Source organism: Tympanuchus pallidicinctus, unplaced genomic scaffold (genome assembly GCF_026119805.1).
Source record: "Tympanuchus pallidicinctus isolate F22 unplaced genomic scaffold, pur_lepc_1.0 scaffold2, whole genome shotgun sequence".
Lineage (NCBI taxonomy): Eukaryota > Metazoa > Chordata > Aves > Galliformes > Phasianidae > Tympanuchus > Tympanuchus pallidicinctus.
The window spans coordinates 2,097,678-2,124,011 of record NW_026294721.1 but is presented as its reverse complement, the minus strand read 5'-3'; the positions used below and the strand labels follow the sequence as shown (position 1 = coordinate 2,124,011).

Below are 26,334 nucleotides of genomic sequence, written 5' to 3'. Positions count from 1 at the left end.
GTTCAGCCACCCACTCATGTCACTTAGTGCAACATCTACCCTTTTCTTGAACACCTCCAGCAATGCTGACTCCACCACCTCCTTGGGCAGCCTTTTCTAATACCTCACCACTCCTTCTGAGAAGAATTTTTTCCTCATATCCAACCTGGTGTTTGAGCTCGAGTCTCAGAAAAGCACCACAACCTCAAAGGTTGCTGCTGGGGTTGGTATGGACACCCTGCATCCCCAGGAAACACTTCCAGAAGCAGTAATGAGATGGGAGCCCACCTCCTGTCCCTGCATGGAGGATTGCTGCAGAGGTTGGATGGACTTGCCTCGTTTCTCCAGCAAGGTTTTCTTTGTTACCGCTGCTCATGTGCCACCTTCTTATGGCCATGCTGGGCCCAAAGCAGGCCAATCAAAGAATCATTAAGACCAATAAGTTCATCTAGTCCAACTTGTTAACCTGTCCTCATCATGCCCACTAAACCACGTCCCTCAGTGTCACATCTCCATGTTTCCTGAACACCTCCAGGGACGGTGACTCCACCATTTCTACCACCATGCCCACATGAGTGGATGCAAGAAGCAGGGACACCTCTGTTCTGCTCTGATCTGGCTCCAGCATGTCAGCATCTCCTCTTCTCCTTCACCCTTCTCAAATTGCCTCACTTTGAAGAGGAAAACAGAATGAGGTTTCTCAACTGCTCGCTCCCAGGCATTCTTTCCATCCCTCAAATCATTGTTTCTGCACCTCCCCCAACTCCTTCTCCCCTCTCCTGACTTGGTGGCTGCCAGGTTTTCTTCCACCACTGAAATATGGCACAGAAGCACAGCCCTGCTGGAAGTGAACCTGTCTGCGGACTGTGTAAATTGCTGACTTCCCTCCCACAAACTTTTTCCATCGCCAGAATCCAGACAACGTCAGGAGAACTCCCTGTGCTTTCCAAGGACCTGGAGCTCTCCTTCTCCTTTCCCCAGGCCACTCATCTCTGCCATCTGCACCATACCTACACTATCATCCCAACTTGGGAATCCTGCTGGGAAATACTGCTTTGGGGAATAGGGGACCCACAGCAGTCCTGGAGTTACTGCTCTCAGTTAGAAGCCATTAGCCCCCAGGATGTGGCTGGGTAGGAGACATCAGGACTCACTGTGCCTCCCTGTGCATGAAGTCAGGGTGGCAGGAGATGGGACACTGAGGTCACCCTTGGGGGCTGCACTTTCTTGAGCTTCTATGGGAAATAAAAGCAAGTGGCTCAGAAACGCTTCCTTTTCCTTTCTGCCTGCTAATGAGATAATTACAGCCTTTTGTATTCTGGGAAACTACTTTCTCATTACAGGGGCCGCATCAGCTATTTACATAATAAGCCTGAAACAAAAGAGATGAGATGAAAAGACCCAGGCAGCAATTCAGGGAGAGCTGCACTGCTGCCAAGGGGGAGCCCACAGATGGTGGCTTCCTCCGTCCCCATCCATCCCTCTGCTGAGGTCAGGAGTGGGTGGCAGTGCCCAGTGTGGGACATTCCCAGCATGGGATGCTGTCTGTTCTCAGCTGCAAAGGGCCCTGGGTGTCCCAAGAGTCCCAGCACGGGGGGTGCAATGGGTACCAAACTCTCTCATCCCCATGTCCCAGATTCTTCATCTTGCCAGCTGGCCAAGGAACATGGCCCCATCCCATATCATATTTATCTCTTCAGTTGGCCAAGGACACATGGGATACAAGCCTGTCCCATCCCATGTCCCATGTCCTAGTTCTCTCTCCCCACATCTAGCCAAAGGACACAGTAGGTACCAAAATATCCCCTCCCAGTTCCTTGTGCCCCAGCCAGCCAAGAGACACATTAGATACCAGTGTGTCCCATCCCATGTCCCAGCATCTTATCCCTCAGCCAGCCAAGGGACACACTGGTTGTCAAATATGGGATCCCATGCTCCATGTCTTACTTCCCTGTCATGACAACTGGCCAAGGGACACATCAGGTACCAAAATGTCCCATCCCACATCCCATGGCCAAGTTCCCTGTCTGCTTAGTTGGCCAAGAGATGCTCTGAGTTCCAACCTGTCCCATGTCATGTCCTTTTTCCCCAAGCTAGCCAAGGGTTAGCACTGGATACCAGCCTGTCCCATCCCACATCTCAGTTCCCTGTCCTTCCAGTTGTCCAAGGGACACTTTGGGAACCAACTTGTTCCATCCCACACCCTTACATGCTGTCCCCCCAGCTGCCTAATGGACACTGTACACCAACTTATCCCCAGCATGCCAACCCCACCACCTCCCTTCCCCAATAAAGGCCCTATTGTTCTTCCTCACAAAGCCTGAATAGTGCAGCCTGCTCCACCTTCTCCAGCTAATCCTCCCTCCCTATCAGTTTTCCCCCAGCTCGTCGCTGTGCTGAAGGTACACACTCTGCTGCCATCAGGAAGTGGCAGGAGGGAAATCACTGCAATGCAAACTGAAACCTGTGCTGCAACAGATCAGTGGGAAGTTATATCCAACCCTCTGCTCAGGAGCTGCTTGCCCAGGATCACATCCAGACGTGCTGTGGGGTTGCTACAGGTTTTGCAGTCTCCATCTGGAGTTTTTCAAGCTCCCTTCCAGTGAGGGCAACCTGTCCTTGGAAGACCCCAATGGGGACCCATGTGCCTTTGGGGCACCCTCCTCCACCTGCAGCATCTCCCGATCATCCCCACTCCTTGACCCCCCATGGGATCTCCTGGGCATCCAAGCAAAATTCAGAGGGGAAGGACCATGGGGTGCCCTGTTGGGCCAGGGTTGGCTGTGAACCAGCCCTGTGCCAGCCGGATTCCATCACCATGGGCCCGGCTGTGATTTATAATTAACTCACTCACAGGAATTTCAAGGGCGTGGAGCAGCTGCCTCGTGCTGCTGGGAGAAACTGTGCTCACATTTTGAGCTGGGAGCCCCCCAGCAACTGAGATGTGGGGATACTGCACCCCCAGAATGAAGGGGAGCAAGGTGCTGGTGGATGCCAGCTAGATCCAAGATGAGCATGTATGGGGGGGATGGGGGGAGGATAGCATTTCCCCCCAGAGCAGCCCACAGCTTACATCCCACCACACACAGCTTGGGGACAAAGCACGTCCCGCCCCGGTGCCACTCCAAGCTCTAACAAAGACCCCAAAAGCTGCTGCAAGAGGGAGAAGGAAACAAACCCCCTCTCCCCCCCCCCAAAAAAAACCTCCCCCAACTCTTTGGGGTTTACCTGGTGCACACAGTGCTCTGTCCTCCCGCATTCCCCGTCCTGCCGTGGGCTCTCTGCTCATCATCCACCTGCTCAGCACCCCCAGGAAAAACTCCCAAATCCTACCTGGCGTAAACAACCCTCCGCACTTTGCTCTGCCTGATTGGCCTCCGCCAGCCCCGTGCCGTGCCTTAACTCTTTCTTTGCATCTTTGCACCCAGAGGCCAACAGTGTGAGGAGGAGGGAGGCACCCAGAGACCATCCAGCATCTCTGCATCTGTCATGGAAAGGTGCTGGGGGTTCTCACAGCACAAAGGGATGTGTGACATTTCAGGTGCCGGACCCACTACTATTGGCCCTGGGAGAGAGGTTCCAGCCCAATAGCTTTGAGACAGTCTCAGCTCTTCAAAATTTGGGTTAATTCATATTTTATATCTTACAACGCATGCAAAGATTTGGGTTAATTCATATTTTACATCTCACTGTCAGGCATGGAGGAGGCGGATTCTGGCTGTGTTTTCTCTGTGCCAACGCTGCCCTTCCTCAACCCCAAAATCTCTGATAAAGCCACATATCAATTAAAACAACAATTGAAAAAAGAAAACAAACCCTTACTGATGGTGGGATATGATCCCTGCAGCCCATTTGCACTTTTCACATTTCAGCACAGAGGAAATGGAAGGGGCAGTGGCTGCCTCCCATGGAAGCGAGCAGTAAGCGGTCACGCTGCCCATCTGTCCATAATTGTGGCAGGTTCTGGCTTCCTTTAGGCCATTTGGACAAATAGGTTTGAGAGGTTTCCCTGTGCACACGGATAGGGGAGGTGCTGTAAGTGGGATGCTCAATGTGGGATGCTCTATGTGCAATGCTCTACGTGGGATGCTCTAAGCATCCAGGTTTGGCTGCCAACCAATCAACCTGCACAAAGTGGCCTCAAGCCCAGGCAGAAAAAGCTCTCAGCTGTGGCCAAAGAGCAATCAAACTTCCCTTGGGGGGCCAACCAGCCCCCAGCACTCATGTGGGATTATTTGTAGTTATACAGCCACACAAAGCTGCCGTTAATTTGGACTTACTTGCTCAAGGGAATTTGCTGTCAGCAGGATGGCTGCGTGTCAAAGGAGCTGTTGGTTGCAGCCTTGCAAACACAGCATCGCCCACCACATGCTAATTGCTGCAAGAGTGGTAAAACAGCAATAATGCTAACAATAACCTAATATGGGCTACATGTGTATTTAAACTACGGCAACACACGCTGCTGGGGTGCATGGAGAAGCTGTAAATCATGCAGAAATAGATTCCTACAGAGCCTCAAGCTCTTAATTTTGCCCCTTGACTTCAGAAGTGGGGGATTCCCAAGAGGCAGTGGCTGCTTTGGGCTTTACTAGAAGACCCCCACCAGCAGGATTCATGGCTTGCACCTTGGAAATAGAAATACTGGAAAAAAGCCCTTCCCACCCCAGGGAGAACAGCTGAGGTTGTGCAGGTTGATGTTGTTTGAGGTTACGCTCGTTCTTTCTTTGGGAGCTTTGCTATACCTAAGCACTTCCTGAAGATGAATAAATCTCAGTGGAGGAGGCTTTGGAGAACACCAGGATCTCCACCATGATCCATGCTCCCGGCACTCTCAGACAAGCCATAAGCTTCTGAACCCTAAATTCCTATTTCTAACCAAGGACAATGAGTGTTGAACCTCCCATCCACCAGGACCACCTCCACCAAAGCCTCTGCACAGCCTAAGAGACATCGGAGACCCCCAACTCACAGTATTCTATCTTGCAAGGGTTCTTGCACATCCAGTTGCATCTACACCATCACGTTTCCCAGTCCCCAAAGGATATAACCACCAAGCCTCTTTGATTTTAGGTTTTATCTGGATCTACACTGCTCTTTTTGGGCAGCTACGGTCAGTTCCAGGTAGTGACCACCCTTCTCTGCCATGGGTCAGACCACGAGTCTGCCAATGCGCTTTTAAATGCTGTTTAAATTCAACCAGATCACGGTTATCAGCACAGATTGCACCCTAATTAACAACACAGCTTGAACTCTAATTAGCATTCTGCAGAGCTCATCAGCAGGGACAACTTTCAGCCTTGCGTTAGGGGTTAGGAGTTACCCACCTGCCTACCCAGCAACGATGGACTGTGTCTTCCTGGGGGAAGATACATTGAACACACACCAAAACCCCAGAGTTCATCCTGGAACTCTGGATTCCCATGCCAAGAACAGCACGGATTTCTACCATGCACAAGGCTGCAAAGCATCTAGCAGTGCAGAAGAGGTTAAAATTAGAGGGGTTTGCAGATTTGGGGTGGGAGCCACAACAGAAAGAGCACCTGTAGCTGTTCAAAAACAGAAAGAAAGGAAGAAGAAGGGCAAAAGGAAAGAAGCAGATCTTCTTTCCCCGCTCAATGAATCTCCTGGACTGACTGCTATCAAATGGGACCCTAGGGACTCCTATTCATTTTTTCTCTTCTGCAGAGAAATTCTCTTGTTTGAGAATTATTTCTATGGAAATGTTCTGGTGTTTTTCTCTCTCCCTTTTTTTTTTTTCCTTCTCTTCAATGAAATAGGGTGTGTGTTGTTTTCTTTTCCAATGCCCTCTCCTTCTCTTGAATAAAATTCAGTTTTCAGAAAGAAAAAATACCGCTTTACCCCCCAACCCTCCCCCCTCTTTTTCTTTTCAATGCCTTTTCTTCCTCTCGAGGCAAAGAAAAATAAACTCGACTCAAAACCAAACGCTTTGTTCCTTGGATCCTTTGTTTCCCTTTTCCTTTCTCTTGCAGCAGTGGCTCTGAGCAGCTCCCTGGCGGGGTGATCTCACTCCTGCTGGAGCCATTTCGGTTCAAGATCTCTAAGCTTTGAGGTCCCCAGACTGTGGCTATAAAAGTGGTTAAGTGTTTTCTGCTCCGATCAGAGCAGGAGCAAAAATGTCAGCAGCAAGGAACGTCACCGGGTTGGGATTTTCCCCTGGGGTTTGTGGGCAGAAAGCATCAATGTGCTTGGGGAGAGATGGAAATGGGAGCAGACGCCTGGCTCCCCGCATTGGGATTTCTTCCTTAAAGAAATGCTCAGTCAAAACACCCTGATGTAGGCTAGAGCCATCCTCAGACTCCTTTATTTACAGGAGTAATCACTTTCAAAGTCTCGAGGAGATCAAAACCCAAAACCTCCCAAATGGGCACCGTGCCCCGACTGTGGGGCAGGGTTGTAAATCTCCAGAGTTTTCCAGCCAGCATCACTACAGCTTAAATTCAGTTCCAGCCCTCAGCTGGGAGCCAACTCCACTTGTTGCAGAATCACAGAATCGTTTGAGTTGGAAGGGACACTTAAAGGTCATCTAGTCCAACACCCCTGCAATGAATGGCGAAAGTAAGCAGATAGCATCCAACAAAGTAAGTGAATGGCGTCCAACAGTCCACATCCAGAAGGTCAATCTCATGCTGTAACTCCAAATCACCCCTTGGGGTGAGCTACAGCAGGGCTACAGCTTGTGGAGGGGTTTTATAGGATCACAGAATCATTAAAGATGGGAAAGATCTCTAAGATCACCAAGTCCAACCCCAACCCATTCTCACCATGCTCACTGTCCCTCAGTGCCACATCCTTAGGGTTCTGGAACACCTCCAGGGATGGTGACTCACCACCTCCCTGGGCAGCTGTGCCAGTGCCTGACCACTCTTTTGGATAACAAATCTTTCCTAATATCCAACCAGAACCTCCCATGGCAGAACTTGAGGCCATTACCTCTCCTTGAGCGTTCGCAGCTTCATGTCTTGATGTGCCTTGTTGTAAGCTGCCTTGAATCCGTGGCTGTTGTTTGAAGATTTGGACTAGGTGATCTTATAGGTCGCTTCCAACCTTGTGATTCTAAGATATTCCCCACTATAGAATCACAGAATATCCTGAGCCAGAAGGGAACCACAAGAATCACCAAGTCTAACCCCTGAGATGTCATCCCTGTGCCGGTCTGAAAGCTAAAATGCTGAGGGAATTTGATCATGCTCATAAATTGAGGCACTTCCATACTGCCCCAGAAGTGCGGATTGGAGGGGACCCTCTCCAAGTCACCATGGAGGACTGGTGGGGGGGTCCTGATCACTGCAGAGCTGGGTTGGTGCCATTTGTTGCAAGGGGGGTGCTTTCCGTCTCCAACCCATGACAGCATCTGCTTGCTCAGCTTGAGGCAACGAGAACAAGCCAAAAGACTCTGGTTCCTGTTGTCCAGAGAGATGGTTTCCTATTCTGGCAAAGCAGCCCTGCTGGTATAAGCTGTCTCTTCCTGAGAGGGCTGTGTTGGCTCCACACTGAGCAGACAAGCTTATGCAGTGCTGGCAAGCCTGGAGCTGGTGCATAGCCCAGGCCTTCCCGTAAATCACAGCTCCTGCAACTCCAGCTGCAGATGATGAAAGCCTGGTGTGTGTGCTGTGATGCTTCAGCATGGTGGCTTGGCCATGCTATGTAGGTCAGTCTGAGCTGTGTGGGGGAGCATGTGATGCTTGTCCCTGGCCATATGGCACTCCCACTCGTGCCTGCTAATCGTAGCTGCTCTTAGGCAAGAAGAAATGCACTTTAAATGGTCACCTTCCTTCCTTTAGCTAATGAGAGGAAAAACTGGAGGGTTTTCTTTTCACTAGCCCTTCACACCACACGTCCTTTGCCTAGGAAGAGTGCTCCTGTTTCTCTAATGGGAGCTAGAACCATATAAAAGCTGGACAAGGTTCTCATCTTTTGAGCTGAAGAAATGGTGTAGGCAAGAAATGCTTTCCTTTTTCCCTTCTCTTTCTTCATGCTTTGGTGAAGCTACCCCAGGATCAGGAGACAGTGACAAAGTCTCCAAAAAGAGGAGTCAATGTGCCTGGAGAAGACAGGGGTTAGTAGCTCTCCCAGCTGATTTTTAGGCTGGAGAAGCTTGTCTAAGCTTCCAGCCCTGAGTGCTTATCTGGAAGAAAGGAAGCAAACCTCCTAGAGAGTGCCCAGGCCCATTCATAGTCCCAAATCAGGAGGTCAACTCCGGTAAAAATTAATTGGAGCAAAACAAATTGCCACCAGAAGAGCTAGCTTTCCAATGGAACGAGCAGGTCAGCATGCATCCTGTTTAAAAGGGCTGTTTCTATCCACATTGGGATTCAGGGATTGGAGGCAGCACCCTCGGATGAGGATGGATGGCACTTTTTTTTGGCATCACAAGGGGGGGGAAAGGCTAAATCCTCAGCAAAGCCTCTCTGGGCTTCAGCAGGAGCAGGAACAGTGCTATCTGCTGAAGGTGCAGGCAGCCTGGAGCATCTCAGTGGCCCCAAGCTGGTGTGCTTGCCCTGAGGTGTACGCTTTCTTTCTAGTCCCTGAGGATCCAGGCACAGATCACAGAGAAGGATTCGTCTGAAGGTGAGTGGGAGTTGAAATGCCATCTACATCCATGACTGACGTGCCTGACAGCACTGGGCTCTGGCAGGAGTTAGTTCACAGTTAATGAATGACACGAGTGTAACAAACATCCCTCAGCTATTGGCTTCCCCATAGATGGCTTCTTTGTACTCAGAGAAATGTGGGGATTCCCTGCCCTAAACACAAATTCCTGTGCAGTGGCTGGCACTGAACCATGACTGGAAACCAGTCTCTCCAGTAATGGCCTTAAGTTGCACCAGGAGAGGTTGGATACGGGGACACATGGTTAGGGGATGGTGGGGATGGGATGACTGTTGGACTCCATTTTTTTCTTTTCCAATCTTAATAATTCTGTGGTTCTAACTGGAAACCACCAGTTTTGTCTCCACTCCCTGCTCCCCTTCCTATCACCTACTAATAAAAAAAAAAACAGCAAGAAAGATCCTTTGGAGCAAGCAAAGCTTCCACCATACTGCCCTTCTGCTTACATACTGCTTGCGTGACTGATTCACCCATTGCCTTCTGAATAATCCATAGAGACTTTAAAGTGAAAGAAAAAAAAGGTTATGAGAAGAAAGCCATAGATGGGCCAGAGAAGGAAAATTTCCATAACTGCATAATAATAACATCAGATTACATAAGGACATCTCACATCATCTGTGGAGAAGTAATTACATCTACACCACACATCCAAAGAAAATATCATCACGTTGACTTCCATATCCTATAATTAGACCTCACAAGATACATGCCAGGGGTTTTATTATTTCGTTTACGTTGACTATTCCATCTTTTTTCACTGGCTAGGAGAGTTTTTGGAGGTAAGTATGGCAGCTGAGCCAGCTCCCCATGGAAAGGGATGCGATGAATGTCATCCTTGTGAATGGGATGGTAAAATATTTTAGCCACCTCTCTCAGTGCCAGCTAGGATGATGGGGACCTGGTGGGACAGAAAGGCAAAGCCAGAGCCTTGGTTTTCAATCCTTCAAATGGTCTCTGATTTCTACCCCTGTGCTACGAAACTTGGGAAGCCATTTCTCACTTGCTAAGAAAATGACCTGATTTGCAGGGAGGTGTTGCTCTCATGGGTTCCTGAGGAGTCTGCACAGATTCATTAAACAAACACTTCTGCTCGCCTAGCTTTGGACTTCACAACAAGATTTGGGCTTTGAACACTTCTCCCTTTCCCTCCAGATCCTCTGCAAAAGGAAAATGAGGCTTTGAAATCATTACAGGGCTTGCAAATGACTTAGTTTGATGTAGTCTTTCTCATGTGCTTTGTCTTGCTTGTGCAGCATTTGGATGAAAAGGAGCCAGAAACAGCACATGACAATTCTCTACTCTCTGGATCCAACAGCATGACGGACACAGCTGAAAGCTTTGGGCCAAGGAAGGAGGACCAATGAAACACAGTTCATCTACAGTTCTGGTTTCCTCCTTGCTTTCCATTTGCCAATAAATGGGTTGAGAGCACTGGGAAATACCATCAGCTCTGTTGCAAATGCAACAGATTTGTCCAAACTAGATGATCATTGCAGTCCTTTTCAATCCAGGTCATTCTATGAAAACATGCCAAAGAGGCTCCTCCAGCAAGATGGCACATTTCTCTAAGCCAATTGCATTCCCAACACCATCATCAGCTGCAGAAAACTCATCTCTACCCTGGGCTCTTAGGATGGGTTTTGTCCCCATTTCTCCTTTTTACTATCTTCCATCTGGAAGACTCAGAGAATCACAGAATCATAGAATGGCTTGAGTTGGAAGGGACCTCAAGGATCATCAAGCTCCAACCCCCCTACATGAGGGATGAAGGAAGAGAAGGACTACCAAGCTCAACAGAGCTGTCATAAGGTCCAGATCTAATGGAGACATAAAGCCCTGCATCACTGAATAAATAACCAGTGGATCAGTGGTGCTTGAGGTACTTCATAGCATGCCATCACATTGTGTTTTGTTCCCATACCTACACGAAGAAAAGCCAGCTTGCATTGCCCTCATAGTCTAACCCCACTCCTATTTATTTTTCACTTTGCTTTGTGCCAAAGCAACGTTAGGTTATTTACAACCATGAGAAAATGCTTCCTATGGTTTCACGAGGAGTAAATTAACTGTAGATAACCTGCTAAGCAAACACTCCTTGGGATGCTGCACTCTGAGCTGCCAGCGCTACTTGTGCTACTGGGAGAACACGACACCCAGCTTCTGGAGCACTGTCTCCACTCCAGGACTCCTTTCAGGAATGACTGTGCTGTACCCACCCAGCCCTGCTCACCCTCAGCCTTGTTGGACTAACACCACTGAGCCCAGAGTCCCACCTTAGCCATTGCTTTTCCAAGCTGAAGAGTCCCAGCCTGTTCCTTACAGAGAAGCCATACCCCTTCCACGTCCATCTTAATGTCCCATTCCCATCTCAGATGATGCCCTCCTGTCCCCATCTCCCCTGTGTACCACTTTGTGACCACCCTGAGCTGCACCAGGATCAGGTCCCAGACGCCTCTGCTCCTGCCTCAACACCAGGCACCAAAATGCATCCTCCACTCTGATGCCCTTTGATGGCAAATGTAAAGAGCAAGAAACCTCTAAATGATTATTTGAGAGTCCTTATTCTTACATTATGAGGAGTATTCCTCCTGACAGTGATGATTTCATAGAGCCTCATACATAGACCTCCTCCTGAACCATTTATTTTTTACCTAGTGCTTTGTTCTAGGAGAGAACCAAGATGTGCAAAGGGGAAATACAGCTTGGAGCTGGGCCCTCACCAGCTGCCAGGACTCCTGAGGCTTTGGTTCTCAGCACGGGGCAGCAGGATGCTTCAGACCTGCAGGTAAGCTGGGAAGCTCTTGTGAAACACGTTCCAGAGGAGCCTGGCATGTGTTGAAAGCTTGCACTTCCTATCTTTGGGGCGGAATTCCTTCCAGCACAACATCCTTATTAATTTGCCTGGGCTGTGAGCAGACAACAGCAATCCCACGCCGTTCATCTCACCTGTGCTGCTGACAGCAGCTGCCGCGGGATCTGCTGCTACAACACCAGATGTATTTTCAGCATCATTCCTCTGTAGGTTTTTAAGTGAATCCATGCTGGAAAAGCACTCAGGGAGGATTTACAAGCATGCTTTAGGGCACTGCTTCAGACAGGACCACAGCCACAGTCAAATGATGCACACAAGTTGATCCCTGACTTCTTTTTAGGGTGGGAAGAAGGAGCACATAGCCAAAAGCCATCAGGAGCCAGAGAAGGGAAGAAATCAGGAGTGCCCACTGCTCCAGGAAAGTAGAAAGGTGGAGACAGGTCTGGGAAAGCCCAAATGATCATGATCCAGAGGGTCATCTGTGCATGCTACGAAAATAATACTAATAAATGCCAATATTTTGCTAAGTGTAAAATAAACAGCAATTTTTCCAGACCAAGGGCAGACTATATGGCAAGAGGGCAGAGGGCTGCACTTGCTTACAAAATGAAAAATAGAGAGGAATTTTCTTTTTGACAGGACCATCCTGCACACAGGACTCCCTGCAAACCCTGTTGGGGAAACCTTGGTGTGTCATCCTCTGCAGAAGGTGGTGGCTCCCACAGACATCTTCAGAGCAGGAGCTATTGTGCCACAACAAGACAAAGCACTGGGGGTGTCCTGGGTCCATATGAAGAGATGACTGGACACCTCTCATTGCATTCTCAGTGCAGCTTGCTGGCTGACCTGAAGCTTTTTTGGGGCTCAATGTCACATCTTGTGCAGCTCAGTAGACCACAGGCCATCCATGCTCCACAGCTGGCATACAAGGGGTGGCTTGACTCTGAGGGTGATGCTGTCCCAGAGCACTGGCAGCTGGACAAGTCCCGTGATGCCACGCCAGCAAGTAGCTATGCCAAGCTGTGTTGACTTCTGGGGAGAGGATGCCAAGAAATGCAGGAGCTGGCAGCTCACCAGCACACAAACTGTGGCACCGGGCAGAGCTCCGTGGGTCATGCAGGTACACAGGCATCCAGGCCAGGTCGACATGGTCAAAGGATTGGACTCTAGAGAAGCAGTCAAGCATTGACACGGGCTGCTCAGGGAAGCAGAGGGGTCGCCATCCCTGGAGACGTTTCAGAGCCACGGAGATGTGGCACTGAGGGACGTGGTCAGTGGGTATGGGGGGGATGGGTTGGGATTGGACTTGATGATCTTCCAACCTTAATGATTCTATGACCATTCATCTTCTCTTCCCAGTCACCTTGACTCCTCCATCTGCTCATCCTAGCAGGCAACATTGTACAGTACCCATTTGCCCAGGGAAAGATCTCTGTTACCTGCTACAAGGCTTGCACTGCCCCCAAGGAGCCAATTTTTACTTATGTTGGTATGGCACTGGGGATGGCTGTTGAGCAGTGCCTTTGAGTTCCCTCCCCGTGCAAAGCAGGTGCACCACAAGCTCCGCATGGCTGAGATGCTGGATGTGGGAGGAGGGAGAGAGCTCAGTCACCCCCAAATAGCAGCGGTCCTAAAAATAGGCAGCCTTTTCCTGCTCATATTGACTCAGCCTTCACAGACCGCAAATTCCTGAGATGTCACTGTGAGGAAACTGCCTCTTTGTGCTGACCCTCTGTCTGCAGAGTGCCCTTCTGTGAGGGGCAGCTCCAACACCACAAGCACGAGGAAAGGAGATAAGGCCAAGAGGGACCAAAGGAGATGTGTCAGCATCCCAGCATAAGTGAGCCTGGATCCTTACCAGAGGCTGAGCACCCTTCTTCTCTCCTCCAGGACTTTGGTAGGAGCCCAATTTTGGATTCATCCCTACCAGTGGGGTCTTCTATGCCTGAAGATGCCCTTCTTCACCACAGTGAGATGGAGCACTGAGAATCATGGAATCATTAAGGTTGAAAGAGACCATTGAGATCATCTAGCCCAACCCATTATTTACACCCATCTCCACCGCAGCAGGTAACAGGACCACATGCATATCTGTTCCCTCCAAACTGGATTTCAGCTGTCTCTCATTCCAACCCTTCTCCAGTCCTCTCCCATCTCTTCCAAGTGCTAGCACTTATCCTCCCGTGGGAATGGCTTGAAAACACCTCTTCAACTCTAGGAAAGACACTGCCCCCAATGATTTCAGAGATGCTCCATGTAACTGTGGCCACCTCAGCTGGGATCACAGCCTCAAAAAGCCATCACATGACCCTGAGAGCCCGCAGCCATGGGGTCCCACTGCTCAGAGGGACAGTGGCCACAGGAAAAGGGGCAGAAGGGCCTTCATGTTGTGTTTTATCCTGTACAAAGCAGATGCAAACAGCTCTGTGATCTTCGGTGCCAATCCAGTCCCAGTCAGCTCTTTTTCAGCCTTCTGCCTTCTGTCTCCTCTCCAGCACCTGCATCTTCACATTTTTAACCCAATCTGCACCAAACTCTCCAGTTTCATCACTGGGGCCATATCCCACCAACACAGAGGTACAGAAGTGTGTGCTCCTATCTTCTGCCCTGTGAGGTCCTGCTGGTACAGAGACATCCCATCTACAGCCACAGCTGCAGCTAAAGGAAGGGTCATCATTGACACTTCGAAAGCCACTTCCTTCCCCCTCCTCTCTTCCAGAAAAGCCTTTTGTCTCTGGGTTTCTTTCTCTCTTCCATTAAGAAATGCTTTGAATAGATTCAAATGCAGCACTGAATGCCTCTCAGGATGGGGCTCTTCGGGGCAAAGGAGGGATTTTCATTGTGTCCAACTTTTGAAGTGAGGAAACCTGTCTGCTTCTCCCACTGCTCCCTGCCTGGGTCCCACATCCTCACCCAGCTCCTGCCTTAAGCCCAACTGCCCAATCCATGTATGTTCAGCACAGAAAAAACAGGCATCCCCCCACTGGTGGGGGTAAATCTCCATAGCAGAGGTGCTCCAACCTCTGAGCATCCTCACGATCTCCTCCAACAGCTCCATAAACCCATTCTGGGGGTCAGAACTGCCAGAGCAGAACGTGCCATTATTCTGCCTCGAGAAAGTTACAGCATTCACTCTGCAATCCAATTTGCAGCGAATCCCTCTCCCAGTCCCGTATCAGATCTCTCTCAGATGTTCACAGACAACCAGAAGGAACCCTCCTTTTATTTTGCTAAACGAAGAACACAAAACAACTGAGCTGCTACAGTGTTCCCAGGACTTGGCTGGCGATCAGAAATAGCTGGTAACAATGGAGAAAAGGCAGAGGCACTCAATAATTTCTCTTCTGGCTTTGCAAAAAGCAGGCTGATGTTCTCGTATTGCACAGGGGCGACAAAGTGCTTTCCAGTCCATTAGTATCCTAGGAAAACACTCAGTAGCATGGCCTAGGGATAAACATTTTTAAACAGCGAGCTCTCATAATGTGCTCCCAAGGGTCCCATAGAAGCAGGGTGAGGAGTGCTGTGGACTGCTGCTAATCCTATCTAGAAGTCCTGGGATTTCTCTTCGATTCCAGCAGACTAGGAGGATGCTAATTGCAGGGCAGCAGTCAAGAAAAGAGAGAAAAGTGGGAAAGAAGAGCTGGAGGGGTACAAGGGGTGCATCCCAGCCCAACTAATTTTGCCAAGGAGGGATGCTCTCATTGCCCTTTCACAAGATCTCTGCAGGTCACAGGGGTCCCTGCAAGGTGGCCTCAGAGCAGAAGCCTTCTTGCAGCACAAGGCACTGTCCACTGCAGACCCTCCAATCAGCACAGTAATTTATGCCAATTGCTGCAATCAGCTAATTATCACACAAGATCGATTCAAATGAAGTTAGGTGTCAACTGCTATTATGAAAGCTTGCCACGCTGGAATAAAGCTGTGAAAGCTGTCAGGGCCCAAAAGCCATTCTGGCAGTGAAGTGGGAAGAGCTGGGTGGTTGGACTGAGATTCTCAACCCACCCCCACCTTACCCACTGACCATGTCCCTCAGTGCTACATCTCTATGGCTCTTGAACACCTTCAGGGATGGTGACTCCACCATCCCCTGGGCAGCCTGTATCATAGAATCCCTTACAGTTGGAAGGGACCTTTAAGGGCCATTTAGTCCAACTCCCCCACAATGAAGAAGGTTATCTACAGCTCCATCAGGTGCTCAGAACTCCATCCACCCTGACCTTGGGTGTCTCCAGGGATGCAACATGCATCACCTCTCCATGCAACCTGTGCCAGTGCCTCACCACCCTCACTCTAAAAGACTTTTTCCTTCTATCCAACCTAAATATCCCCTCTTCTAGTTTGAATCCACTTCCCCCTGTCCTGTCACCACAAACCATGCTGAAGGGTCTCCAGTGTGAGGTCATCCAGGCTGAGCACATCAGCCCATCCTGCCTGGTGGGTGTGGGACATGAGGGACTGGAGCCAGGGGCAGGCACAGAGCCCACAGAGACATGGGATAATCTTTCCCTAAGCTGTCTGCGACAGATTTAAAGGGTGTTTGTGTCGGTGCCCCGGGATCAAGATCCTTAAGGGATAAGCGTCCGAAGGAAATGAAAGGATTTGAGTTCTCAAGGCCAGGCATGAAACAGAGACACAGCTCCAGGGAGGTGTGCGAGGGGGAGCAGGTTATGTTTTGCATGCTCTGCCTTGTTGGAGCAGGATGCTGGCCCAAATCCCTGCCTGTCTCTATGAGGCTGAGCCATGCAAGTCCTTCAGGGTACAACAGTGCTTCCATCCCCATGCCAAGGTGGGGAACTGCAGCAAAAGGTTTTGTCCCCATCCTGCCTGGTGCCACGGTCCCCACATCCTCCCCTCTGCTGCTCATTCATTCACCCAACGGGTCTCTCCCAAGCCACCAACACACTACTGCCTCTTCAAGGGTTAAGGAAGAGGGGGAAAGCCATCAACAGATTGATGGAGGAGTTCATTAAAGAGGGAGCAATTAAATTCCAGCAAGGAGGAATGACCTGCACATTTATGTAGCCCCAGGGAGCAATGCTGGTAAGGCTGCACAGGGCACACGTAGTCATGCTGGGGGACAGGCTGGTGACCAGCAAGACTTGTTCTGAGAGCAAACACTGTGCTGCATTCCCTCCAGGATTGTTTGCCGTCCACGGGCTGCCTTGTTTGCTCAGGGTTGTGGTTTGTTTTACTGATATTTTAGAAAGTTATTATTAAAAGCTACTTCAGGTCCCTGAGAGCATGGAGGAAAGACGAAATCCTGGTTGTCCCTAGGGAATGTCAGTGGTGCTGTGTTTGCCATGGATGAGATGAGTTTGGTTGGGCTCTGCTGGAAAACAGAAGTGGTCCTTCGGCTGCAGGAGATCACCTGCCCCACAAAACACACTTGGCTCATAAATTAACTGAAATAGGGTATTAGCATAGAACAAAGGAATCATTAAGGTTGGAAAAAAGCTCTAAGACCATCAAGCCCAACTGTCAGCCCACCCCCACCATGCCCACTAACCATGTCACTCCAGTCATCCTTTCCACTATCCAGACAGCAGCTGGCTTTCCCCACATCTCACCTCCTTGCACAACCTCCTGGGTACCATTGCTCTGCCATGTCAGCCTGGCCCTAAAACACCACTTGTGCCTATCAAAAGTGAAGTTCCGGAGAGCATTATGGAGAAGCAGGGATGGGTGGTGGGTCTCCATCTGCCTTAGTGTCCCTGCTGCAGGGATGGCCCTCCCTGGCTTCCATCCCACAACAGTAAGGGAAGTCGCATTGTCTGCCTTGAATGACCACCAGCATAGAATCACAGACACATTTGAGTTGGAAAAGACCTTCAGTATCACCATATCCAACCATTGACCTGACCTACTAAATCACAGAATATCATCGAGCTTGGAAAAGTCCTCTAAGACCATCAAGTCCAATCCCAGCCCATCCCCACTATGCCCACCGACCTTGGGCTCTCAGCATTACACCTCCATGGTTCTGGAACACCAGACTCCATCACCTCCCTGGGCAGCCTGAAACACATCCCCATTCCTTGTTCCCTTACAATTCCTTGCACTGTAGGGGGCAGAGGACCATGATCCCAAGAGCAAGAGAGACAGGGCAATGTATGTGGTGGGATATATAGTCCTCCCATCCTTATGTCTTGGGTGGGATGGTTTTATTAACACTCCAAGTGCTTGTGAAGGGCAATGCTGGGGATATAATTAGGGCAAGGTCCGTAGGGAGCACAAAGAGCTTGTACTAGATCAACTGATATAATTAGAAAGCAGGGACAAGGAAGATGAGCTCCTGTGCCCACGGCTGGTCTATTTTTCCCATCTCCAATTGGGCTAATAGAAGCTGTGACCTTCACGTGCACATCATAGAATAGAATCATACAGGTTGGGAAAGGCCTCTATGATCACCAAGCCCAAGCTCAACCCGCCCCCTCCATGCCCATTGACCACATCCCTGAGTGCCACATCTCCATGGTTCTTCAACATCTCCAGGCATGGTGACTCCACCACTTCACTGGGCAGCTGTGCCACCACCTGACTGCTCTTTCAGATAAGTTTTTCCCTGATATCCAACCTGCACATCTGTTTTGCACATCCCAGCCCCTCTGTGGCACACACGGACATCCCTGCACGGCCCCATGCCCTCCTGCCTTTCCCCAGCTGGTGGACGTGCAGTCAGAAGTTGCTTATCGCACATTTTTCCTGGCTCAAATCATTATTATTGTTCCTGGTGCTGTGCTTCCAGAGGAAAACATGTCTTTGGGCCACATACCAATGGATTTGGTTAATTCGTCACCCGCAGACGCACATATATTTATTTAAAAGCGCCTCTTGTTATGTTACTTGGCAACTTCTGAGCCCAAGTATTTCTCCAGCTGATAAATATTTGGGAGACTGTGTGCATCTGTTAATGAGACCATCAGCTTTCTCCTAAGATTCCCTGGCCCCATTGCATCTGGGCAGTCCCAGAGCGGTGCAGGGACCAGCCAGGCTGATGCAGAGGATGCAGGAGATGCTGAAGGGTTGGAAAGCAACTGAAGAAAAAGATTAAATTAAATCATAGAGCAAAAAGTCCAGCTCAGCTCATTAAATAACTCCCTGAGCTACTACTGCTGCTGGAGGATGGAATGCTTTCTTCCAAAGGGGAATCCAAACAATTCACAGCTCTCTGAGCTGTCCCAAAGCTTAAAGCAGGTGCATGCGAAGGGTGGCCACTACAAAGAGACTTCATGCAATAAAAGCAGCAAGATGAGAAAACCCACAGGTTCACTAACAAGACCACATGAGAGGGCAAAACTCAGGTTTCCTGAGATGAAGCAGGGGCTTGGAGGCTCCCACATGGGATATGAGGGGACTTCCACCTCCCTCCAGCTCATGGCTTCAACCTAACTTGATTATAAGGACATCCTTCCCAATGGCTCATATAATACTCATAGTTTTGCTACTTAAGGAGGCATAGGAGAACGAGGGAAGGCGATCCTGTCCCATTGCCCCAGCCCTAAGGGGACCTGGAGGCACCAGGGTTCCCAGGCATGTGCCTCCATTTCACTTTCAGATCCCTCAAATAATAATAACTGTGTTTGCCAGCTCCTGTGACAAGAATGACTAATGGGGAAAGATCTGCTGAGAAGGGAAGAAAAAAAAAAAAGAAAAAGATTTCCTCTTTTCACCCTTCATTTGCTGGATGTCTCTGACAGCCCTAGGCACATCTGGGATTTCCCTGGTGCAATCCTATGGGTTTCAAAAGCCTTAGCATAGCTCCAGAAACACCCTTGTCACACATCAGCTTCCTCAAAGGGACAGGAATCCATTCAGTAAATTTTTTGCAGCCTGATTTACCCAAATTCCTGCTCCACAGTGAGCTATAATGCCACAATTTTCACTGTGCATTTGGAAACCACTCTATTCATCTGCCTTTCTGCAAGGGAATGGAGAGGTGCCCTCCCCACACACCACATCATGGCCTGGACCCTGTGGTGATGCAGCAGAACCTGCAGAGGTTGGGGACACCGGCAACACTAAGAAATGCTGGGGACACTGAGGGAGATGGCAGAGGTAACGGGATGGAAAGCTCAGCAATGACAGCAGAGCAACAAGGTCCTGGGCTACAGCAAGAGAGGATTTGCTCAAATACAATAGCCTCAGAAATAAAGGAAAGACACTGCTTACCTTCAGAAGGCCTCAGGTGGGCAGGGACCTGTAGCAAGATACCCTTACCTCCACTGCCAACCCTTAAATGAGGTCTGGGAAGGGGTGGATCCTGGCTCCACCCTTTCCAGTCACTCAGGTGCATGCAACGCACCTGAGCTCCCCTGGGTTGGCTTTGCCTTCCCACCAGATGCTCAATCACTTTTTCAAGCTGTGACAGCATTTCTGCTACAGCAGTGTTGGGGACATGTTGGGGAGATGTTGAGGCAGATGGCAATGTTGGGAATGCTGGCAACGCTGGGGATTTTAGGGTTGTTGGGGACACGGGGATGTTGAGGACATTGGGGGTGTTGGGGAAGATGGCAGTGTTGGGGATGCTGGGGATGCTGGGGAAACTGGCAATGGTGGGGACTTTGGGGACATCGGGGATGTTGGGGATGTTGAGGAAGATGGTGTTGGGGATGCTGGAGATGTTGGGGAAGCTGGCAATGCTGGGAACGCTGGGGACATGGGGGACACAGCGGGGCTTTATGTGATGTTGGGGACATTGGAGATGTTGGGGAAGCTGGCAGTTTTGCAGACTTTGGGGACACTGAGGATACGGGGGACACTGGGGATGTTGGGCTTTCCTGCACTTTTCAGCCTCCTCCTTTTGGATCTGGGGGATACTCCTTAGGACATCAGCCTGCTGGCCCAGCAAATATTGTCTCGGGGACGGGGGATCCCCTCCGTGAAGCCACACACATCCCTGTGCTGCTCTTTAAATGCCCCACAAAGCCGTGGGGCGACTTTCATCCCCTACACAAATCCCTCCCACGCTCCCACATCCCCACACATGGGACACAGGGGAGCCACGCCATCCCTACACTGCTTCCCATCTCCTTCCAAACCATTGCAAGCAAATCCATTCCCCAGCCGGGCTGAACTCTGATGACAGCATTGCATGCTATATATAGCGACAGCGGATCGCCGCTCCATCCAAGCGGGGCCACACATAAACAAACGGCAGCGCGCGGATAGGGGATGGTGTGTGATGGAGGAGCCCCCAGACCCCATAGCAAGGGTCCCGAGCCCCTGTTTTAATGCCTGCATCGCTCTGCTGCTGGTGTAATGTGGGTTTGAAGATGAAAGATGTGCTGGAGGGTGTTGGGAGAACAGCTAAAGGAGGCACCAAGGGTTATCCCATGGGGCAGAGGCATCCCCAGGATGGGATCGTGCTGAGAGCTCAGCATCCTTCTGAGCATGCCCTCCCCATAGCATGACGCTGCCACGGGGTCCCCGGGTTTGGACCCACGGACAGATGGAGGGATACATAGGGGTTGGCACACCCAGATGGGGCACAGTGCTGCACTGCAGCACAGCCCAGGTCTTGCCCTGGCTTTGCCATAGGGCCGTGCCATGGGGCCGTGCCATGAGGACGGATGGAGCCCACGGGGTTGGGGAGCACCCACATCCCTGCCAGTGTGCACCCACCCTTGGGGATCTGCACGAGCAGCACAGCCATACCTACATCCCCCGGGTGAGGTCCCAAGCTGGGAGCCCCGTGTCCCCCCCATGACCCCCCAATCTCCCCCCACCTCGTCCCTCCCTGCTGCCACCGCTGGGCCACCCAGCGCCGAGGCAGATGACATAATTCCCAGCAGCTGCACACGGAGATCGCTCGGCCCCTTCGCCGAATCCCACCCCAGCCCCTTCCCCTCCAAAATAAGCTCACAAACGAAGGAAGCTGGGGAAGAGGGGAGGCGGGGGGGAGGGGATGGGGATTTTGGGAGTTGGGAGGGGGGGGTACAAACAGGTTTGCAATCCCCCACCCATCACCGCCCCTCCCCTCCTCGCACTCTATTTTTGGGTGCTGTCATTTCCAAGCAGCTGTGACTTTAGGCACAAACAAGCAGCACCCCCAACCCTCTCCCCTCCCCCCCACCCCCCCAAAATAAATAAATAAATAAACCAAACAACCCCAAACATTCTCCATCACAGAGCTCCCCCTCCCCCCCCCCCCCCAGCAAATTCCCCATGGGTGGGTGCTTGGGGTGATATCCCCCCTTCTCCCCACACATCTCCCCTCTAATCTCAAAGCCACTTTGAGAGATGCGGGCAGAGATAAGGGGGACCCACCTCCCCTCCCCCTCCTCCCAGCACCCCCCCCCCCCCAATCCTCCCGCAGCCTTCTCACCAGTATCTCCCAGTTCCTCCCCACCCTTTGCCTTACTGGTGGCGGGGACTCTCGCCGGGCAGAGCTGCGGGGTGGCGGTAGGGCTGAAGCCTGGGGGGCCCCTCCGGCCCCATCGGAGAGCTCTCATCTCATTTCGTCGCGCGTGTCACCCCACGCACACGCACACACACACGCCTCTCGCAGCCACGTTCCCCCCCTTCTTGCGGCAAAACGGCGGCCGGCCCCGACCCCACCCCCTGTCAAAGCTTCAGCCTAACAGCGAGGGAGGGAGGGAGGAAGGATGGAGGCAGAGCTGCTCGCTGGCCCTTTAACCCTTCCCTCTCTGAATCCGCTGGGGTGCAGCCTGGGGACCTTCCCCCCTCCCACCCCCCCATAGCCTCCTGCTGTGCCTCGCTCGTCTCACGGTACTCGGCCAAAGATCTGAGCTGATTCCCCCAAATCTTCCATACGCCGAGCTGCATCTGGAGTGCTGTGTCCAGTGCTGGGCCCCAGCACGGAGGAATCACAGGATCACTGAGGTGGGAAATGACCTCTGAGATCACCAAGTCCGATCGTCAACCCATCCCCACTGTACCCGCATGTCACCCAGCCATCCAGGCTGGTCACTTCATCCAGAAGCACAGAGACAGCTGCACCACGGTGAGATGGGCTCCAAGTCCCCTCTGGAAGGGGGCACTCCTGGGTACCCCAAGTGGACAGGAACAGAGAAGCAACCCCAGGTGTCCCCCCCCAGTGGTGGGACATGCTCAGAGGATGCTCAGTGCAGCTCCACCAGCAACCTATCTGCAGTACAACTGTTGATGGACACCTGAGGGAAAGCAAAACCAGGACAGTATTTCCCCCCAGCACTCTCCAGTCATCTTCAGTTTAAGATATTCCCAGTGAGTGAGCTTTCGACCAGCAAAATGAAGGTCTCACTGTATCCCATGTCTGGAGCATCAGCAGTTCCCAACTCCGCTTCCACACTGTTACAAAAGGATGGGTTTTGCAGGGTGCAGGGCTCAGTGAGATGTCCAGGTTAGATATTAGGATCAATTTCTTCTCCAAAAGAGTGATGGGGCACTGGCACAGATGCCCAGGGTGGTGGTGGAGTCGCCATCCCTGCAGGTGTTCCAGAACCGTGGAGATGTGGCACTTGGGAGCACAGTTAGTTCACATGGTGGGGATGGGCTGACAGCCTCTGTAGAAGGATCACCCCAGGCTGGCATTGGAGCAGCAGGTTTTGCAGCTGTTGATCTCTTTCCACAAGTGCTTGATGACGAAGTTGGCTCATGCAGCAGCCCAAGGTGAGTGCTCTGTCCGGGGGACATCGCTGTTCCTCTGCTGTTTGTCACCATCACTGCCCTGCCAGCATCTCGAGTGGACTTTGTTTTCCCTCATCCTCTGAATGTTTTGTGCATCTCGATGCGGTTATCGTGCTCCATCCGTCAGATTGCAGCGAGTCCCAGGGAGAAGGTGCCAACTTTAACATATGCCTGAACAGTTCTTTTCAGACATATACAAACTGGAACAATGCCTCGCTGAGAATATGCTTGTTGATGCAATTTGCCAACTGTGGTTTCAGATCTGCTCTTTTCAGCAAGTACCAGCTATGTGTAGACAGTGCAGAATCTTGGATAGCTGCGATCTGAAGGGCTCTCTGGAAGTTTTCTCCAGGCATGGGTGAGCTAATGGGGAAGAGAGTGTAAGGATGAGTGAAGGCTTCCATGCATATTGCAAATAGCTCTCAGAAAAATGCAGCTCTGCCTCTAGGAACCTCAGTCCCACTTCCCTTTGCTTCTCTCTGCTTTAGGAAGTGGCCAACACTGGTTTCTCTACAAGGATTTAGAATCATAGAATTATTAAGGTTGGAAAACATCTCTTAGACCATTAAGTCCAACCTCACCATGCCTACCAACCACATCCCCCAGTGCCACATCTTCTCAGTTCTTGAACACCTCTGGGGACGGTGACTCCACCACCTCCCCTGGCAGCCTGTGCCACTGCATTACCACTCTTTCAGAGAATACATTTTTCCTAATATCCGACCTGAACCTCCTCTGGGATGATTTAAGGGCATTCCCTATCAAGCAGGACTTTGCTCGGCTCCTCACACCCCCTAGGTTCAGATGCCTTCACCATCAGTCCCCATCATGGAACATGGTTGGTTATTCAATGGGTTGATGGTTGGGCTAGATGACCTTAGTGGTGTTTCCAACCTTAAGGATTCTATGATTCTCTGATACCAAGGTGGGTTTGGAGTTGTGTCCAAGCTTGCCAAGCAGGCAATGAAGCCTGCTGGGTCTGATGAGGCAGAGATGGTTTCTCATCACCACCCTTCAGGACGTGGCTCTACTTTTGCTTCCATGCCCTTCAGCTCCCTGGGGCAAAAATCACGCCTCGTTCTTTGCTGATGGAACACCCTGAGCAGCTGTAGGGTTGGCTGTGGGCAATTGGTGAGTCAACCCAAGAGCAGAGGGTCAGTTCTGAATGGCCCATTCTGCACAGAGCACTGCCAAAGGCAATGTGTGTTTGAGGCAGCAAATAATCAAGAGACCATTGTTCATAGCAACCTCAGTGGAAATATTTTTGTGTGTGTATGCATGTGTGTGCTGGCATCCAATTTGGCAATGGTTACTCAGCACTCGTGGGCGGCCTGTCCCTTTCTCTCAGCTGGAGTCTCCTCCTCCTCACAGGGACCCAGAAGAGGGTTGGAACTGGAGCAGATGGTTTGGGGGTGCTCAGAAATACCACTGCCAAGGGCTGTCTCATCACCAGCTCCAGCTCCTTGGTGTGCTGAATGTGCTTGAGACCAAGGAGGTCTCTCCAAGGAAGTGGGGACATGGGGACATGCCAGAAGATCCTGGAGACATCATAGAATCGTTTGACTTGAGGAGGACATTTAAAGTTCACTTAGTCCAACTCTCCTGCACTGAATAGGGGCACCTACAGCTTGATCAGGTGCTCAGAGCCCTGTCCAGCCTGGCCTTCAGTGTCTCCAAGAACGGGGCATCCACTGCCTCTCTGGGCATCAACTCTTGGTTGGATTTTGAGAAGGAACAGAAATGGAGATCTTTGGATCTTTGGAGGTCTTCCCTACACACACACTAGAAAATTTAACCTGCCAACACTGAGAGGACGGAGAGACCTTGCTGAGCAGTTTTGCTGTGAAAAAAAGTTTTTGTCCAGGTGAGAATCCAAGGGTGGAAACCTGGATAGTGGACGAATGCTCCATACATCCACACATCTTCGAGTACAACGCAAGATCCACCACTGAAACTCCAAGGCTCCCATTGAAAGCCTCACTGCTGCTCTCATTCCCACAGAAGTGAATGGAGAATGACTTTCTCCTGATCTCTGTCCCCTCCACAGCTCCTGGCACTTTGCTTTCTCCAAAGCAATGCTCTGAAATCAGCCGAGATGAAACGGAGCAGCTCCTACACACCTTGGGAGCTCAGGCAGGGCTGCTTCCCACGCAGTGTCTTTCACCCAAATTAAGCAGCTCTCAGCTGAGCTCTGCCATCCATCACGCCAACCTGCAGGCACAGCTCGCTTTTGGCAGCTTTCTACACATTTTGGTTCACGTTCGGCACAAAACAAGCTGGGACCTTTTTTGTGAACGTGTTGCAAGGGGCACACGAGGCTACAAAACTGCAGGGCCATCCTTGAAATGGCTCACATTGGAGTCAGTGGGAGGCTTGCAGTCATTAAATATAGCCAAGACCTGGGTAACAAGTGCTGTATTCACACCTCCCACTACAGGGGAAGGATGGATGGGGTCTGTCCCCAAGGGCTGGGTCACTCCTTGGGAGGCATCACTGAGGTATTGGGTTTCCACTGAATAAAACAGCCTGGGGACCTTGGTACAGCAAGAAAGTAAATAACAGCAGGCTTCTCTGGCATCTGCATCCAGAAGGATGAGTGCACTCTGTTGGTGGTGTCTGGATCATAGCATCGCAGAATCATTGAATGGTTTGAGATGGATGGGGCTTTTAGAGGTCATCTACTCCAACTCCTGTGAGATGAATGGGGACATCTATTGCTTGACTAAGTTGTGGTCCAGCCTGACCTTGAATGTCTCCAGCTCCAGGGGCATCCACCACATCTCTGGAAAACCTATGCCAGTGCTTCGCTAGCTGGATGTAATTCAGCCACATCTTGGTGTCTGAATTGGTGCATCGCCCTACACTGTATTGGTAGGAGGCCCCTTCAGTGTCTGAAAGCACTGTAGGTGTCCCAGGTTATTACAGGCAAGGAGATGGAATATAGCTTCCGTGTTGGCATCACTCAGTGGAGATCCTTGGTGGAGACCAAAAGCCATTTTCTCATGTAGGCTGACATCTGTGGTGACAAGTGCCACAGCCCCCTGTTCACATCCAGCTGCTTCAGGTGGGAAACTGAGGTGCTCCCAAGCAACCTGTGCCAGAAACACCTGCACTGTTCATGCCCAGATCCATACTGGGTTTGGATGGCTGCATTTCAGAAGAAATCACCATTGCATTTTTAGCTCTGCATCCTTAGCCAGGGCTAGCAAATCCTCCATCCCCTCGCTGCCTGCTCGCCTGAGAGCAGCCCCAGGGAATGACCTTAGACTCAAATTGCATTAAGA

At 50.9% G+C, this 26,334-nt stretch overlaps 1 protein-coding gene across 4 annotated transcripts in view; it reads right to left on the bottom strand.

Annotated features, from left to right (window-relative positions):
• Positions 1-21,962, bottom strand: part of LZTS3 (leucine zipper tumor suppressor family member 3) — a 41,114-nt gene extending 19,152 nt beyond the window's left edge. The window contains exon 1 of one of the 4 annotated variants that reach the window (XM_052681997.1): positions 21,747-21,962. The gene's annotated coding sequence lies outside the window, so the exon portion shown is untranslated. Of the gene's footprint in view, positions 1-3,207; positions 3,336-21,746 lie in introns of those variants that run through there. The other 3 variants (XM_052681995.1, XM_052681998.1, XM_052681994.1) reach the window with 3 other exon arrangements.
• Positions 21,963-26,334: the final 4,372 nt, after the last annotated feature.